The sequence below is a fragment of the Phocoena sinus genome, chromosome 4 (assembly GCF_008692025.1).
Source record: "Phocoena sinus isolate mPhoSin1 chromosome 4, mPhoSin1.pri, whole genome shotgun sequence".
NCBI classification, from domain to species: Eukaryota; Metazoa; Chordata; class Mammalia; order Artiodactyla; family Phocoenidae; genus Phocoena; species Phocoena sinus.
Window position 1 is genome coordinate 107,077,828 of NC_045766.1, and position 18,867 is coordinate 107,096,694.

Genomic DNA, 18,867 nt, shown 5'->3' on the forward strand with positions numbered 1-18,867 from the left:
ATAAGGTACACTCAGTTTCATTGACGGCTACTCAGGGTAACTAGTTTATATGCCTATGTTTTCAATAGTAATTCAAAATACTATTTTAAAATTTATTTAAATACCAGACTGATGGCCTCTGCACTGGGGATGTGGTCCTGGAAATAGGGGAGCAAGTTTCATCAGAAATGTTGAGTCATTACAGTTTGGTTCCCTGCTCATGCGTGCTAGGGATCTTTTACAACCATTTAAACAATTGAGGAGCTTGGGATAATGTGTTTTTTCTTCTCTAAATTATTTTTAGATTGATCTAATAGTAGATTTGGCTAAGGGTGGAATATGACTCACTTCCAAGTGACCTCTCATCTACATCAAGCTAGCATACAATTTCCATTTTTACAATTATTCTTAAAAAACATTACATTTTGCATAAGCTAACACTTTATTTCATAAACCAACTATTATATTACAAATAAAATAAAATGTTATTATAAATGACCAAAGACATGAGAAAAGCCATTTATTGCAAAAAACATTTTGTTTTGATAGAAACATTTTTTTAAGTTTGATTTATAGATATACAGCTGAATGCCTGATTTCTAAATATACAGCAAAGTTCTCTAAAGAGGGAAAATAAACTGGACCAAAATTTTAAATTACGGAAATATTTAAGTAAGTATAATTTCTTATCATTGATTGAAACATCTGAAAATTAAATAACACTATTTTCATTATATTTAAAAATTTTTTTTCAATTTCCACTTATACTTGTCATGGTACTTAAACTCTATTCCTTATTTTCCTGAAAACTGAGAATGAGACAGTCTGCTATAATTTGAAAGTGTTATATTTACAAGGACAAAGATAACATTAAATAGCCAAAAATGATTCCTTAAATGTCTTAAAATTAAGACATTTAAATGTCTTAATTTAAATGTCTTAACTTAAATTTTAATGTCATTTAAATGTCTTAATTTTAAGTGTCTTAACAGACACTTAAATGTCTATAATTTTGCTGTTTTAATTTATTTTTAAAAATTACTATCATTATGTTGGTATTAAGTGTTATAATATTTTCATGCAGGGAAAGACTATTTGTTTCTATTTATAAGAAAAGCCCCACAGATTAATATGTAAATATAGGTGAGCTGGCATTAATATTTTCTAAAACAATTCCACTTTCAATTGCAAATTATAATAAAATTGGTTTTAGTTCTAAATAGATTCTATTTAACTTGCTTTGTGTGTCTCTGTATTAAGACATCCTTACATGTTGAAGTGCTCATATCCTTCATCTCTTACTGTGTTTTACATGAATCTATGACATACATTTTCTAATTCTTTTCTACTTTGATTTCAATTCCAGCCCTGTATAAATGAAATTGACTATGTTTATTTTAGGGCTCTGTCAAATAAATATCAGCAAACAATTATTTTATAATTTTATGTTAATTCTATGACAAGTATAAAATAAAGACATACATAGGCAAATGAATACTCTTCCATATGAGCCATTTTGTGTAGTATTTTCTAAGTACTCTGAACTTTAATGAACAATCATTCAATATTTTATATGAATATACTTTAATTTTTCATTCAGTTTATTTAAGAATCTAAATATATATAATTATAAGGAAGAACACACTGTCACTTAATTAAATTATATATATTCCTTCAAGGAAAAAATAAGATTAGATAATGCAAATAACAGACATATCAATGTAAATTTTGAGAACAAGTACAAAAAATTCTCTTTATAATAAACATCTCATCAATATTTTTATTAACTTCTGTTGTATTTTCCTCCCTTCTATAAGAAGAGTATTTATTTATTATAGTTGGCTACCCTATTAAAAATTATCTCAGGGTGTGCTCAGAGCAGGGAGTCTGAAGAAATGGCTTGTCTGTTTACAACACACCCAACAGGAATCTGGGTTCATTGTGACAAGGGGCACAAAGCTTGTGGCCTTCCTATGAACAAATACCCAACACATATCCCCCTGCACCTCCACGTGGCTGCTGGGCAGGACTCAGTACTGGAAGGAAAGGTACAGTATTTAGTGGGGGAGTTTGCCACCTAGAGCCTGTCCAGTCCACGTGTGGGTGGGCCATGGGTGGTCTTATAGGCACAAAGGCTTTGAACCCCTCTCTTCAAGGAAAAAGGAAAAATAGATTCCAACTATATACCATTCTAGAAAAGGCAAAACAATGGTGACAATAAAAAGATCAATGGTTGCCAGGAGTTTGAGGGGAAAGGGGAAATGAATACATAGAGTACAGAAGTTTTTATGAGCAGTGAAAATACTTTGTATGACATTATAATGATTTTATGTCATCATACTTTTGTCCAAACCCATAGAACATGCAACACTATTCACTCCATAAAGTGAACCCTAAGATGAACTAGGGACTTTGGTGATTATGATGTGTCAGTTCAGTTCAGCCTTGGTTTAAAAAAAAAAAGTCTTAAAAAGAATTAACACTCAAGGTAGACATTTTTGGCAAAACTTTTGTTTCGCTTTTATATATGTATACATATTATATGTGTGTGTTTGTTGGATTGTGATGTAAAATGTACTTTTTAGATTTAAAAAGTTTGCAGGCTACTGTAGTTATACTGGCAAATAAAAGCACAGGTTAATCTCAAAAAACTTATCTCTGCATCATACAATGATACAAATAGCTAAAATTCTATAAATAATTATAAACACCATCTTTATAGTGGGATAACTAATTAATCGACCTTTTTTGAAGGGAAATTTGTAAAATTTCCTTTATATGCTTTTATTACGAAGATGTTGAATGAGGCATCAACCAGAACAATGATATAGTTACTGAACACTGGGATTGATGAGCTGATATTTGGTAACGTTTTGTCAATCTGAATTACCAGGTTTATTGTATCAAAGCCTTTGATGTTCTGGGCCATCTTACCTATGATCTCTGAATTTATAGTGATAATATAATCATTCCTCATAAATTAATCTCTATATGGGCAATATGCAAACTATGCATGAGTGCATTAAATCTCATTTAAAAATAAAAGGCTTACATAAATCACTTTAAAATATATTAATAGTCTAAGACTCCAAAGTAATTTATAAATATATTCTTTATAATTTGGGGAAATATTTTCCCATTGAAATAATATTATAGAAATGTAGTGATGATTTCAGATATAGCTATTTAAATTCTGCTAATGTCTCTAAGATATAGAACCTAGTGTGTATACACACACACACACACAGACACACACACACACATTCTATGATTTTATGAAAAGCTTTCAGAGTTCCACTTTAAGAAGTCAATTCACAGGTGGAAGATAATCTCTTTCCTCTCACCACCCACTCAAGAAAAATTAGGTGGTATCATCACCAAGCTATTGTAAGTAACAAGTTCTAACCTCTCTATGAAAGACGTATCCCAAAGAGAGATGCACAAGGCTATGGTTTTCTGAAAAGCTTAAGTATCTAAATAGATGTAGGGGAAAAAAAGAAAGGAAAGATCATTTCAGTTTCAAGATGATTCATAATAAAAACTTCCCTAGTATTTAATGGAATATAAATTGAAACACGCCCCCATAGTTCTCGAGATTTGTCTTGCATTTAATTTCCTTTTATCCCTGCAATCTCTTTAGCAGGAAAGGTAGCTCTTATGTGTCCAGTCCAATAGAGGCAGCATGAGTTCTCTTTAATTTACTGCATCATATTAACTTACTTGCTATTTTGACACTTTTAGTGGGTTTTTTGTTGTTGCTGTTGTTGGTTTTATTTGGTTGCACTGGGTCTTAGCTGCGGCAGGCGGGCTCCTTAGTTGTGACTCGTTCTACTTTTAGGGGGATGTAGTCATTTTGATGTGTATGGATTCAGCAAAGAATCTGGCAACATGTCTGAGAAAGCCTTGCGTGTAAGATGAAGAAATATAGCCTGAAAGTGAAGAAAACTGACTCGATTGATAGGCTTAATGCAAATGACTAAGCTGGAGGACAGTCTAATTAAGGGGCAACACCAATGTCAAACTGGGGAGAGTAGCTACAAGACCAGAAAATGCTGTTCTCTTTAACATATTAATTAGTAATTAAGTGTCTTCACTTTATTAGTTAAAGAAAAAAACACTGTTCTTTATGATATTTGATAAAAAATTATGCTAGAAGTGATTGGCAAAATGCCAAAAGACCAAAGTCCATAAAGGTCTCAACAGATTTATATGATCATCCAAATAAATTAAAATGAAGTAACTGATGCTTCTTATGACTTAATAGCACCAAAGTATCTCTTTTCTTTGAAAACTTCTAAAATAGCATTATGGCAGTATCAGATGTTTCACATCTGATATTTCCCTTCAATTTCTATTTCTCTTCCACATTTCTGTGACCTTCAGGAGTGAGAGATAGTAAAAAAAAAAAAAAATGTATTAGAATCATCCCAATAACTATGATGTGTTGCTGGATATTTCATGTTCATTTTTCTTCTCTCTGTCATTTTGTGTTTTATCTTCTATAAGCTTATCAATTATATTTTTCACTCAAAATTGCTTAAGATTAGAGAGTCTCTGTCCATGATCTGCTCAAAGATTTTGGACAGTACAGAGTTGGCACTATTCTAAATTAAGTCAAGTTAGTTCATTTTCAGACTAATGGAAAGTGAATGTAGTGTGCAACAGTATTTCAATTAAGCCACTTTTTTTGGTACAGATGCCTGAAGAAACCCAATCTTTGATTGAGCAATAGAAATAAATGCACTTGTGGTTTGAGCAATAGAAATAAATGCATTTGTGATTCTTTTTTTAAGTCTTTTATTTATTTTACCATTTTTATTGGAGTATAACTGCTTTACCACTTGTGATTCTTGATGCTTTATTTTCAGACTATAAAGTCAAATTGGTAGGAGGAGGGTGATGGGAGTACACATCAATGCATTTTAAAAATTACTGTATATCATTAGTTTTTTCCACATAAATTTGAGAAACAACCCTTATAGAGATATTTAGGTACATATATAGAAAAGCCTGTGCTTTCTCGAGAATTCTAAGGGCCAATCCTATTTTTGTTGCTGAGTTTCTTTTTGATCTTGGGAAATCAAGTTAACCATTCAGGACTTCAGTTACTTTATCTGAAAACAGATAAAATATCTTCCTCATAGGACTTTTATTGGGAAAAGTAAATGCACACAAAACACCTAGCATATTGCTGGCCTGAATGGCTTGATAAATGTTTGTTTTCTTCCCCAAATCTGAACCAATATATTTAGGAGACTATGTACTTGAGTTACCTGAAATCATAGGCATTAAATATCATTTTAAAGAATAAATTATGCATACTACACATATATTTGACTCAGTTTGTAATATTTGGAGAAAAAAATCAAAACATCTTTATTTTCTTTAGACCTCATCAAGAAAAAAGAGCTCTGTACAGGCATAAGTTTCCTAAAACCAAAGTGTTGCATTTTTTTTCTATGTTTACAACTTTCAGAAAGATTAATCTATTTAATATGTTCAAGGTCCAAAAGATTATTTAAAAATACATGGCATAAATATGTAACACAGGTTTGGGTTGTGTTAGGATGAATACCAGAGAGTGTTTTCTCTCTGATTGGGAACAGTATTTCTTATCTGGAGTGACATCAGGTGACACCCGTGAATGTTATTTTTAAATCATTGGATATGCTTGTTGTTCCAACTGCACCAGCACCTGGTGAAATATGCAGCTGAGGGGACTTGGCAATTTTAAAATAAGTGAATCAGAGCTTATTTTTAATTTCAATTTCAAATGCTATAATCACCTGTATTTAATATTAGCCATATTTAGACAAGCTGCCTGTCTCCACTTAAACATATCCTCTTTACCTCTGTCATTCTGCAAGCCAACGTTTTAACTGCTTTCTTTCAATATGTAGATTTATCTTCTCCCATGGCTGGGTTGTCATTAAAACTGTCACAAACTAATTATTTATGTATACCTATTTATTATTAAACCAGTAAAATCTTCACCCTCACTGACTGCCTTTCTCCCAGGTCACCTTGTGAGCAAAACTTTGCATTTTTCAATTCACTGTTGGTTTCCCATCCATCTCTGTGTATATTAAAGCTGCTCTACTTTCCTTATGGCAAGTTTTATCTGACTAAGTCATATGCCTTCCAGTATTGCTACCCTTTTGTTATAGTCTTACCATTGTACTTTTATTAAAACATTTCTAGTAACAGCACATAAAAGGGTGTTATAACAAAGTATCCCTAAATCACAAAATTAAATTTGAGTTTTGTAATGTCTGTGAATTGACCTAGAGCCTGGAAAATTTAGGTCATACATAGAAGGAAAACTCAAAACTCAAGCATATCAATAATGTGAAAAGTGCAAGGCAAATCACTCTTTTTTAAGGTGCTAATATTTAGTGCCTTTGGATGACATTTGAGTCATCATACAGTGCTAGAGTTTAGACTTTATATAAGGCATTCTGTGTTAGGCATTGTCAGGGCAGCAAGGATGAAAAAAACAGTCTTTACTCTTATAAGGGACTTATAGTCTATTAGAGGAACTGCATGTGTATCTAACTACAGTAAAGGTTAATGATAACAAAAGAAGTATGTGAAACAAAGAGGGGAGAAAAGGAGAGAGTTTTCTTATGTCCTGATTTTTTTAAGTCCTTCCAAGAACTATAGTTTATTAACTTGTCAGGGTGAGCTTATAATAACTACAATAAACCAAATGTTCATCAAATTGAATTAGATTCAAATTAAAATTTGGTTGTTTTTCTTATTTTGAAGAGACTCTATAATTCATGCTCTTAACTGAACTTAAACATCTTCATTTCTTTTGCACCTACTTTAAATCATATTCCTTATTCTTTTTCAGTCCCTATTAAAGCAGTAAGATACATTGATTAGCAGAAATGTTTAGGTATACATTATAATTTTGAATTTTGAATGATAATTTTGAACTTTAAGATTGATGGATGCTAAAGAATAGTAGCGAAGTTTGGAGTTTTCTTGGAAAAATGATTATCCCACACAGCTGATATAAAATAAAACAGAAAGACACAAGAAGAATTTCTAGATATCAAACATACGCATCCAAAATGTAATGTTTTACTTGAATAAAAATATACATCTTATAAAAGGTAATGTCAGTTACCCAATATATAAAGCAGAAATCTCTCTAAAAAATGAAAATAAATATTCAGAGGAGGAAGCAAACCACCAGAGATGGCCCATTCATGTATCCATATCCTGAGAGATTTGCAACAGACGGTTTGGATTGATATCATTGGGGATAAAAAGACTTATCCTCACAAAGGAAATAAGAGCCAACATTTATCATTCTGACAAAAGGTCATGGGTTTGCTTTAAAACATGTTTCATGCAAATATTTAAACATATGGCCTGTAACCTCTCAATTTTGAAATAACTTGTTGTTTAATAGTAAAATAATTATTTGTAAGCATTTTGTGTGTGTGTGTGTGTGTGTGTGTGTGTGTCTATTTTTCTAAGTGTCTGATTCTGCCTAGTAAACCATTCTCTATAGTGTCTTTTCTTTGTAGCGTCTTAAAGATTATTTTCCTAGAGGAGGTCAAGACAGTAATTGAATTCCATTTCAAATATTAAGATTGTGAAGTTAATTAAAAATACTTCTAACCCAAGATCTTTCTTTTTCTTAGCAATTTAATATTATTTATAATCTTCAATAGTTTATTCTTCATAAGACCTAAAAAATTTGAACTGTCTTGGGGCTTCCCTGGTGGTGCAGTGGTTGAGAGTCCGCCTGCCGAGGCAGGGGACACGGGTTCGTGCCCCGGTCCGGGAGGATCCCACATGCCGCGGAGCGGCTGGGCCCGTGAGCCATGGCCGCTGAGCCTGCGCGTCCGGAGCCTGTGCTCCGCAACGGGAGAGGCCACAACAGTGAGAGGCCCGCGTACCGCAAAAAAAAAAAAAAAAAAAAAAAAAAAAAAAAATATGAACTGTCTCTTTTACATAAAATCAAAGCAGGTATAAAATAGATGAGATTAAATTGAAAATTTATAACTGGAAAAAGGATAATGAAAAAAGCTTAGCTTTTGAAAAAAATCTTAACTAATTTATCATGACAGGCTGAAAAAAGTCACTTAAATCAGTTTATAAAATGACCTAAATTCTTCTACTGTGACTTGATTGTATGATTTGACAAGTTAAGATTTCACATATAATAAAATAATGACTTCAGAGATCGAATATCTCAGTGTCTGTTTTGACAGATGAATAAAATTAGGTAAAGAAAAATTAAATTTTATCATAAATAACAACAAAACTAAACAAATTTGGGCAACAGGTAAGTGCCAAAACTGGAAAATAGATTATGGGACTTGAAATCCAGAACTCTTTGAAGATAAAACGTTGGGATTCCAGTGTTGTGTTTTCCTGGCCTTCGTAAAGTAGTTTTTGTTGGTCTGTTATTATTTTAGGTTATTTTTCAATAATCTTAAACTACTTCTCAAAGAAAAATAAAATATGATGAAAATTAAAGGTCACAGGAATCACAACAAGATTTGTCTAAAGATGTGAAAGGAACATCCCAGGCTCAATTTTCAGAAGGTTATCTTAATTTGAGTTCAAAATCAAATATTAATATAGTGTGTTTTTCAACCTCTTACCTTTTCCTTTTAAATTTGGAGGATATCACAAATATATTGTAATTGGAAAATAGAAAAGTTTTCTATAATATTTTATTGGCATCAAGTTATTTTTATAAGTTACCTGTGATCTAGTCTATTTACTATCCTATTCAAAATTATTTTTATTTTCTCTCTAAACACAGTTTGGTTTCTAGGTGTAAAATGATGACATATTATTTCTTTCTTTTTTACATAATTTAGAACCTCCAGATCTCAATGGAAAGATTTTAATGTAAATTTCTACACAGATATTATACAAATACACAGCTTCTGGAGAAAAATCTAACAGAAATAGCATTATATAAAATTTTGTAGTAATGTTTATTTATGGACCTAGGGGTAAATTCTGCTTCAAAATGTAGGGAAATATATATACATACATACATATATATATATATATATATATATATATACACATATATGTATATATACATATATATACTATATGTATACATATAATTTAATTGTATTAACACACTTTATAAAGTATAGTTAAAAGAGTGTTTAAAGGGATACATTTATATTATCTGAAAGAGCTATGATTTTGATCATTGATAAATTAGTTATTAAGTGCAAAACCATTTAATGAAATTTTTTATTTTATTTTCAAAAGTTACTTTCTGTCATTTGTTATGAACTTATTTCATTTCTTAATTTAAATGTCCCTATAACTTTCTTCTGCCAAAAGAAGAGTCTTAGTCCAAACTCTTTCATGCTACCTTCACATTTTTGTTGAGCTCTGAAGATACTAGGATAAAATTTTCTATGCATATACATAATCGAAACTCCTAGCACAATGTCAAGCACAGGTACTTAATTTGTGTATTAAATTATTGATATCAGCTCAATTTGGTGCCATGAATATTTTTTGAGCATTGTGCTAGATGTTGTGGGGAATATTTTTTAAGTTGTTTTAGTCTAAGAGGAAGTCAGAAAGTTAAAAAAAATAATTAGAGCAAGATGCAGTTATGGAAGTGACATAAGGTAACTAAATATAGAGAGAAAGGAGGGATTAATACTTCTGTGGTGGTAAGAGCAAGTTTCATGCAAGAGAAGAAACTTAAGTGTTAAAGCCAAATAGGATGTCACTGGCACTATTATGGAAAGAAAATTATTTATAACGGTTCCATGTTACTGCAGTGTAGACTGTGACTGGTAGAGTAGCAAGGTGCATATGATTAATTAGCAAATAATTAAATAGGCACTTATTTTATTTCTACAATAATCCGGTATTGCATCAATACCAGAATTTTATTGTCAAATGTCAATGAGAGTATCAAAACTTCTAATAGATATTTCTAATTTTAGAAGCATTATCCTTTCGTTCATTATTCATTATGCCTGCTATTAAATGAAAATTGGAAAAATGTGTTTTAAATGGGCTGTAAAAGATACTTTTATTGACAACTTCATATTAAGTAGAGGGAATGGTATTTGTTTAACAGACTAAAAGGTCTAAACTAGTAAATACAGCTAATAATTTATAGAACCCATTTTACTTGGGTAGAGCTAATAGGAATTATTAATGCCAACAGTTGAAACTTCGTAGTATAAAACATGCTATGAGAGAAAAATGTGTAAAATTTTATTAAATTTATTTCCAGAATCCCTTATATGTGGAATCTAAAAAAGGGTACAGGATGTCCCTGGTGGCACAGTGGTTGAGAACCTGCCTGCCAATGCAGGGGACACGGGTTCGAGCCCTGATCTGGGAAGATCCCACATGCCGTAGAGCAACTAAGCCCCTGTGCCACAACTACTGAGCCTGCACTCTAGAGTCCGCGAGCCACAACTACTGAAGCCTGCGTGCCTAGAGCCTGTGATCTGCAGCAAGAGAAGCCACCGCAATGAGAAGCCCATGCACCGCAATGAAGAGTAGCCCTCACTGGCCACAACTAGAGAAAGCCCATGCACAGGGACAAAGACCCAACACAGCCCAAAATATATAAATAAATAAAAAATGGTAGCACCTTGATTTTAAAAAAATAAATAAAAAATTTAAAAGGGTACAAATCAACTTACCCACAAAACAGAAACAGAGTTACAGATGTAGAAAACAAACTTATGGTTACCAGGGGGTAAGAGGAGAGAGGGATAGATTGGGATTGACATTCACACACTACTATATATAAAATAGATAACTAATAAGAACCTACTGTATAGCACAGGGAACTCTACTCAATACTCTGTAATGGCCTATATGGGAAAAGAATCTAAAAAAGAGTGGGTATATGTGTATATGTATAACTGATTCACTTTGCTATACAGCAGAAACTCACACAACATTGTAAATCAACTATAATAATTTTTTTAAATCAGTTTTAAAAGCCTTCAGTTATAAAAAGAATAAGATAATGGTTGTCATATTTAATATGAGTAAACATTCATTACTTATTTATCACAGGGCTATTGATAAGAAAAGTCTTATATAATTGCTTTTATGTGAGTTAAGTTAGAACATATACATTTGTATTAAAATAGTGAAAAAGGCTAATAATAACATATAGTTCCTTCAGGATACTTAGATTCAAAATGGGTGTAAGTTTTAAAAGATGAGGTATTCTTCCATCAAATAAAACTTGCTATAGGAACTTCAGTTACTAGAAATTCCAGCCTTTCTGTATTACATGTTCTGGACTCAAGAATCTGCATTGCCCATGAAACCTGGGTTTGCAAAAATCCAATATGGAAAATTGTACCCCACTATAAAATTGACCTTGAACACCACTTATTTGGCCTCTTTAATTCTCCAGTTTATTTCCTCACCTCATCAATCTCCTATTTGACTTATTAGCTTGATTTGACTCCGTCACTACTGTATCTCATTATATGGCATAAGATTCAGTAATTATATGTTGACCATTCTCTTCTAGAAAGACTTTCAGGACCTCTGTATGGTGTACATCTTGTCCTTAATTCTAAGCACTTTTCATTGACTCAAACTTCTTAAGCTCCTCACCAGAATGTGAGCTCCAATTATTTTTAGCCCTGTGTCCCATGTTACCAGCATCTGGTAAATAATAGGTGCTCTAGATGTTCACTGAATGAGTGAAAATATGTTTCCAGAAAGTTACTTAATGATTAAGGGGACATCATGGGAAATTAACAGTTTTGCATACCAAATAACACTAGTATTATTTCTCTCATACCCATAACCTTATATACTTTCCTCAACAAATCTGCAAGATGGGCCTTATTCATTTCTATTTTATAAATTAGAAACCTGAGTTTCCAAGAAGTTAGAGACTTGCCTAAAATCACATATCTTAGCTAAAGATTCCACATGGATCTTTCCACTGGTTTCAATTAATCCTAGAAAGAGCTATTAGGACATAAATATACATGTTTCTAATTATAACATCAATTACTTGCATATATTTCTATAGAGTCCACTAGGCATTGACACATGCATTATGCAATTTTATCTAAAGAAAACATCCATTAGTTTGATAGACCAGAGATCATAAATTGTGAAATTTTAAAGAAGCAGCTGAAGGGTAACTTTTTCTATGCAATGTCACTGGTTCTTTCAGAGCTGGTCATATCTTCATTTTAAGTATAATATCAATGTGTATATATCTCTAAATTGGACTTTCCAGGATTAATTATAACTAGTTGACTCCAGGTTTGTTTCCCTCACTTGATCATGACAGGCTTGATGTTAGGAATCTTAGGGAGTTGTTAATTTATTCAATTAATTCTAAGCATTCTTTTAAAGTGTGTATTGCTATATTTATCAGAAAACACATTATGGTTCAATTCCTCCATCACATGTATTAGAGGTGTGTAAATTCAATTCACCTGTATTCAAGAAGACATTTGCCATGAACATGTACAATGCTAGACATTGAGGGGAAGATAGGATGAAAACTTATATTTACTTTTAAAACTCTGTAAAAGTTTTAAGTCTAATAAAATAAAATTTTGGAATATCTAATGAAAGAATTATTTTCTCTCTTTATGTTTGTCAGTTTCTGCCTATCTCTTTTTCTCTGCTTTTCTTTGTCTCCTTGCTTTAATCTATCTCTCCCTTTCTCATACACACACACACACACACACACACACACACACACACACACACAGAATTAATTCAGATGACACTTTCTGGCTCCTTCTCCTTCCCACATTGCTAATCCATAGTGAGAAGATCACAGAAATAATAGTACAGACAAATTATAACATGAATATAAGCAGTTAGAATCACCAATTGCTCCCTGTAGATCATTTAATGTTTTATGTACACTGAAGTGCATATTAAAAATGTTATGAAAAAAACCCTGTAGTTTGGTAGTAATAAATGTAAGACAACATGAATCATAACGGAACAATGTTATTATAATAGATCAGTAAAGATCAAATAATGGAAAATCTAATAGAAGTTAAAGCCATGAATAGCTACACTCTAGAGTGGAGGAAAATTAAGCACATAGCAATTAAAGAGAAGTAAAGACAACATTTAATCCACATGGGGATAAATAAGTGAACTTGTCTCATGCAATCCAGGACAATAAGAGAATCAATACACTTTTTTGTTCACAGATTGAATTGACTGTCTACTATTGTTACATATATATGTAAATATGTATGTTTAATAAAATGGCTAGTTGAAATTAAGATGTAAATCATAAGTTAACAAGTTATTTTTTAATCAAACTTCAAAATCACCTGTGAAAATTAAATTATTTTATTGTAGTTTGTCATATGATGTTAGGAAAGTGATACCACTAGTGTGAATTATGCCTGAATTAGGGTATAATATTTATGGAGAGGTATTATTGTAATGCAAAAACCAAAACCAAAACATGATACTAACATTATTGTAAGCATGTGAGAAAGGTAAATTAGGTTGTAAATAGTCACAGAAAGTAGGTATATGATGATATAAGAGATTAAAATTAGAATAAATCCCTCCTACAGTGTGCACCAATGGGCATTTTAATATTGCTAAAAATGTTATATTGACAATTGTTTTGAAAATGTGAACCGATAGATAGATTATAAGTGCTTGTAAAAATGCTTGGAAATTTCAGAATATCATTGCTTCTCTAAATATTGGAAGAGTAATAATTATAAAATTTTAATTTCTATGAATTAGGCCAATTTGTTTCAACATATGTGTCCTGAGTACTACTATGTCCAAGGCTCTGTGCGAAATACTGAAGAGGATAAGCATAAAAGAGAAGCAGAGTAAATAAGTCATATCACTAGCTGCATTGGGGTAGCTAAATAGGGCAAGCCAAGACACCAGGGAAATATTTACAGAAGTAAGCAGTGATGAGAATTTATGGAAAAACCATTGTCATCAGCAGTGCAACCTGCCCCAAGACAAAAGACTTCATACAGATGGTGGATCTCAGATCTGTTTATAGCAGTAATAGGCATTTCAGACAGTGTGAATACTCACTTGGGCAGATTACACTTTTAACTATATTAAACATATGTCCTCTTAAGAGGCACCATTAAAAAAAAAAAGTAAAATATAGGGCAGCACCATGATCAGAAATAAACATTATGACATTTGGAAAACATAACACCAGAGTCAGATAATTCTCTTGAGCAGACGTTGGACCCATTGAGCCCCCAAATGGAAGAGTCCCTAAATGCTCTTTCTCCAGCTTCAGGGTCTAAACGAATTAGAGGAAGCAGAACAATAAATTCAAACATACTTGGGTTGGAGTCACAGTTAATAAATTATCTGTATTGTTTTAGACAAGAAACCTTATCTCTTGGAGCTTTTATTTCTCTATCTGTAAAATGGAGGAAATACATAGGTATAAGGTTGTCTCAACCTATCTTCTGTAGTTACACTTGTCTCTAGTGTCAAACAGAGTGGCACAAAGTATACATTAAACATTTCTTGAATAAAAATACTTATAAAATTCCTGGTATATTGCTTTCTGCTTTGTGGGTTGTGAGCTTAGTTTACCTTGTTAAGTTACCATTGCACACTGCATTGATCACAGCTATGATGATAAAACTATTTATTTAGCATTATTTTTATTCCCCTACCTTTAACTAGACATAACCCAATAAATATATGCTCATTGTATAAGATAAGCACTCAATACATTTGAAAAAATAAAAAGAAACAAACAAAAAGTATTCTTACCAGGTTATTAGGGTATGAGTTTCCATAATTGATAACTGCCAATGCTTGTCCTAAAACACAGAGGTTTTCCCTAGGCCAATTAAGTTTTCCTTCTTTACTGAAATTCACAAAATAATGCTTTACCACTTACACTTTACTTTCGCATTTATATTCCAATATGAGTTATTCATTCACTAGCAAACACTGAAGGGCCTATCATCTACCAGGGAATTAAAGCAAGATGGTTCCTGCCTACACCATGCCCACAATTTAGCAGGAAATTGAGTCATTTGTTTTTCAAAAACCCTTGTGATGTCATTAAGACATCTATTTTTAGCTTAATGTACAGATTATTGAATAAAAACTTAGAGATGTTTAAATGACTTTTCCCAGATGATAATTAATAGGTGTCAAGGTCAAGGTCTTCTGAGAATAGGGTTCCTTCCGCACACTGAGTTTTCTTATGTATTTTCAGGTCCGTCCTCAACCAAAACAGGCTTTCGTGTATTTCAAAATAGAAATCAATACACTGCCTTATTTTATCTTTTCTAGGATAAAACATTTTAAACCTGTAAACCTCTTTATAACTTTTCTATATCTTCTTAGCTTCACCAAATATTATTAAAGTTGAACTAGTCACCTGATGAGCTATAATTTTTAAATATTAGCATCTGATAGATTATTTAAAAAAAAACAGGTATTTGATTATACTTTGATTTGTGACTCATGACAAAATATGATGGAAGACATCCAAAAAAAACAGTATTCACTGCCTTTTAAAAATCTGAATATATTGAGCAAGCTATCAGAAAATTATAATTTATTTTTATTTTTGTTAACACAGAAGAAAAGCTCATGCAGGGTGTTTGCCCATAACAGTCAATGCCTGAAGCCATCTCATATTTTTGGCACTCATTTTAAATCACATTCATAACAACATGTTTAAAATGAAGGCAAGCTGTCATAAGGCAAGCTGGGGGTAAAAAGAGTTTGGCAGTTTAAAAGCTATAGCACATTTACCAATCTGAATATTCAAGAATTGTAAATCATTAATCATAAGTAAACCACCTGCTGGGGACACTCTAAGCTAGGATAAAGATTTTCCATGTGCATAATTGTCAGTTTCAGATTGAATTTTTATCCAGGGAACAATAGTATTCAAAATTATTTGGGTGAAACTTTTATTAACTCTGACAATAAAAATAATTGTATTCCTCACTGTATTTCAAACACTGTGATAGTCCTGTTTAAAATGACAATTGTTTTATATTCCCTTGCATATTTGACAATTATTGAATAGCTCACTCTTAGAGGTGATAAGATATTTAACCATTTTATATGCGAGGATTCTAAATTCTCCATAACAAGCATAGGTTTCACTGCCACAGCCTCTCTGACCTTCTACCTTCCCACTCACCTGTACTCTGTCTCATTTTTTTAATCCTTATTTCTACTGTTTATCTATATTCTTCCTTCATTCCACACTGTAGTCAAATATAGGCATTTACTACATTTCAGTCATCAGACAATAACTTCTTTCTTCTTAGATCTTCAAGCTCACCATTATCATCACATCTGTCCCAGCAAGCACTCATTGGCCTTTTTGGTCTACTCAGATTGATTGCTCTCTGTCAACCCACCAACCTTGTTCTGTACTAAATGCATTTCTGATCATGCCACCCACCTACATAAAACCTCTCATTAGTTTCCCAACATTTCAGCTTACTAGTCTAAAAGGCTTGTGTGTTCTATCCCCTCTCAAGTGTTATTTTGAGACATCCTGCCCCACACTCTGTTACAGACTAACTGAAAAATTTTTAAGTCCCTCTCCCCCAGCATATTTCTGCATGCAACAAGACTTTGCACATGCTTTTCTCCCTAGAACCCTACATGATGAGAACCCCAGTCTTCTCTTCTTTTACCAATCTATCCTTCAGATTTTATTTCCAAAATTACTTTCGCAGGCAGTCTTCTCTGACCTCCCTACTGGGGTAAAATCCCCATTATATGACCTCACAAACTCCTCAGTGACACTTTTCACAACTGCAATTTTACATTTTTGATGTAATTATGTGATTAGCATCAGTCTTCCCCACTGGACTTTAGGTTCCACTGATGCAGCCTCCATATCAAGTTTTGCTTTCATGACCCCACCTAGTCAGTGCTCAGCACATTTTAGGTGATCATTGCATACATATGTCAAATGTATAAAATATTAAAAATGTCTTTTATGTTCCTAGGTAATTGGAAATTATTCTATGGACAAAATGGTGACAAATTTTATAAACAGGGCATTGCATGATCAGATCTGTGACGTAGAAAGTTGCTTCACAGCAGCTGGAGATTACATTGGGGTGGGAATAAACTGGAAGTGAGGAAAGAGATCACAGAGCTACTATGTCCGTCTAGGGTAGAAAGGGTGAGGGTCCAGACAAGGAAAGTGACAATGGGATGGAAGGCTAGGGAGTGGGGAGACTAGTGCTTGAGAGCAATATGGGAATAATGGGGAATCCCTGATAAATGCATATACAAAAACAAGGAGAATGAGATATCAGGAAATTCTATCATTCTATCTCTCATAAGTATATGCAGATTTTGGAGAAAAGTATAAATTCATAGTTGAAAACAGTGAATTATCCATGAGAAGCTTTTACAATTATTATGGATAGGTCTGCTGCTCAAAATCTTCAAAAGCATAAAGGCAGACATTGAAACAAGGAAACCTTACAAAATCTTGTGAATTCAAATTTACAAAGTCTTGTGACTCCTATAGAAAATGTCTCATTTCTACCATATATACCTGATAGTTTAATATTTATCTTGCCATATCAAGTTTCTTGGAAGTACAGCCATACTTCTTCATTTACACTATCATAATTTCTGGAAACTAGAAGCTTCCTTCCTTGGCCATGAAAGGCTTAAGTATCACTCTTTATAGATAGGTTCTCCATCATTTAAGTCTACTCTCCATATAACCCATCATTTATTATCCTGTCAGACTAATCTTCTTAAAAGCTGCTTTCGGGCTTCCCTGGTGGCGCAGTGGTTGAGAGTCCACCTGCCGATGCAGGGGACACGGGTTCTTGCCCTGGTCCGGGAGTATCCCACATGCCGCAGAGCGGTTGGGCCCGTGAGCCATGACCGCTGAGCCTGCATGTCCGGGGCCTGTGCTCTGCAACAACAACAAAAAAGCTGCTTTCATCTTAAAAGAACTTGTAATGGTTCTCTGTTGTCTTGCACATGGAAGTCAGATTTGGTCTTTTTAAGGCCCTCAAAAATATAACTGTCTTAACTCTGTCGTCCAGCTTGAATCCTGTTGTTTTAAGTTAAATTTTATGGTTACAAAATGGCCACTTTTTCCTCCTCCTTTTCTCCTATTTCATGTCAGTCGTGTCATCACTTTAAAGCATGATAAAAAATTATGCTTCCCATCTCCTCTAAAAATACTCTCAGCTTTTCCCATTTCCCATTCATCTCCACTTTTTCAGTTTCTATAACACTTACACACTTATCTTGAAACTTTTGATATACATTTTCACTTTTAAACCTCTTTGGGGTTCCTTCCTACCCCTCCACTTCTTGGCAACCCACACTGTGTGTAGAAAGGCATGGAGCACGTGCCAGGTGCTCAGTACGCTCTCTCGGTGATGACTAAGGGAAGATGAGCTCCTGTGAATTCACAAGGAGAACAATGAAAAAAACTGAGATTTGCCAAATAGTTTTATTGTAATGTCAACATGACACATAGAAATCCACTACTGAGCAAAATGGAAAGATAAGTGCTTTTTTACCAAATAATTGAATTCTAAAAGACTTTTGTTTAAAAGTTGAGGAAGAAGCAATTAGAATTTCATGGTAAAGAACTACTTCAGATCTTAAAAATCCAATTTTGTGTATCATAATTGTACCATTTAGTACATCCTAAGTTGATTTGACAGGCCTCTTATTTCAGCCTTTATTTCTCGACAATGTGATGTGTTTGTTTCTATTATGAATGATTATATAAGTTGTCAATAAATATATCATTTTACAAGTAAAATTCTATTTTATCTGAACAATTGAGTTTATGAGACATTGTGACAACAAAGTTAGATTGAGCTTTGCGTAGGTAATGAAAAATATCTGCCTCATCTTATTATTTATTCAGAAGCA

General features: G+C 32.8%; 1 protein-coding gene and 1 non-coding gene across 2 annotated transcripts in view; one reads left to right on the plus strand and one right to left on the minus strand.

The window, feature by feature from the left end:
- The window catches only part of CADM2 (cell adhesion molecule 2), a 1,092,768-nt gene that overhangs the window by 839,476 nt on the left and 234,425 nt on the right, over window positions 1-18,867 (minus strand).
- LOC116753722 lies at window positions 1,844-1,973 on the plus strand. Its single transcript, XR_004349824.1, has one exon. It is a non-coding gene; the product is annotated as a small nucleolar RNA SNORA11 (small nucleolar RNA).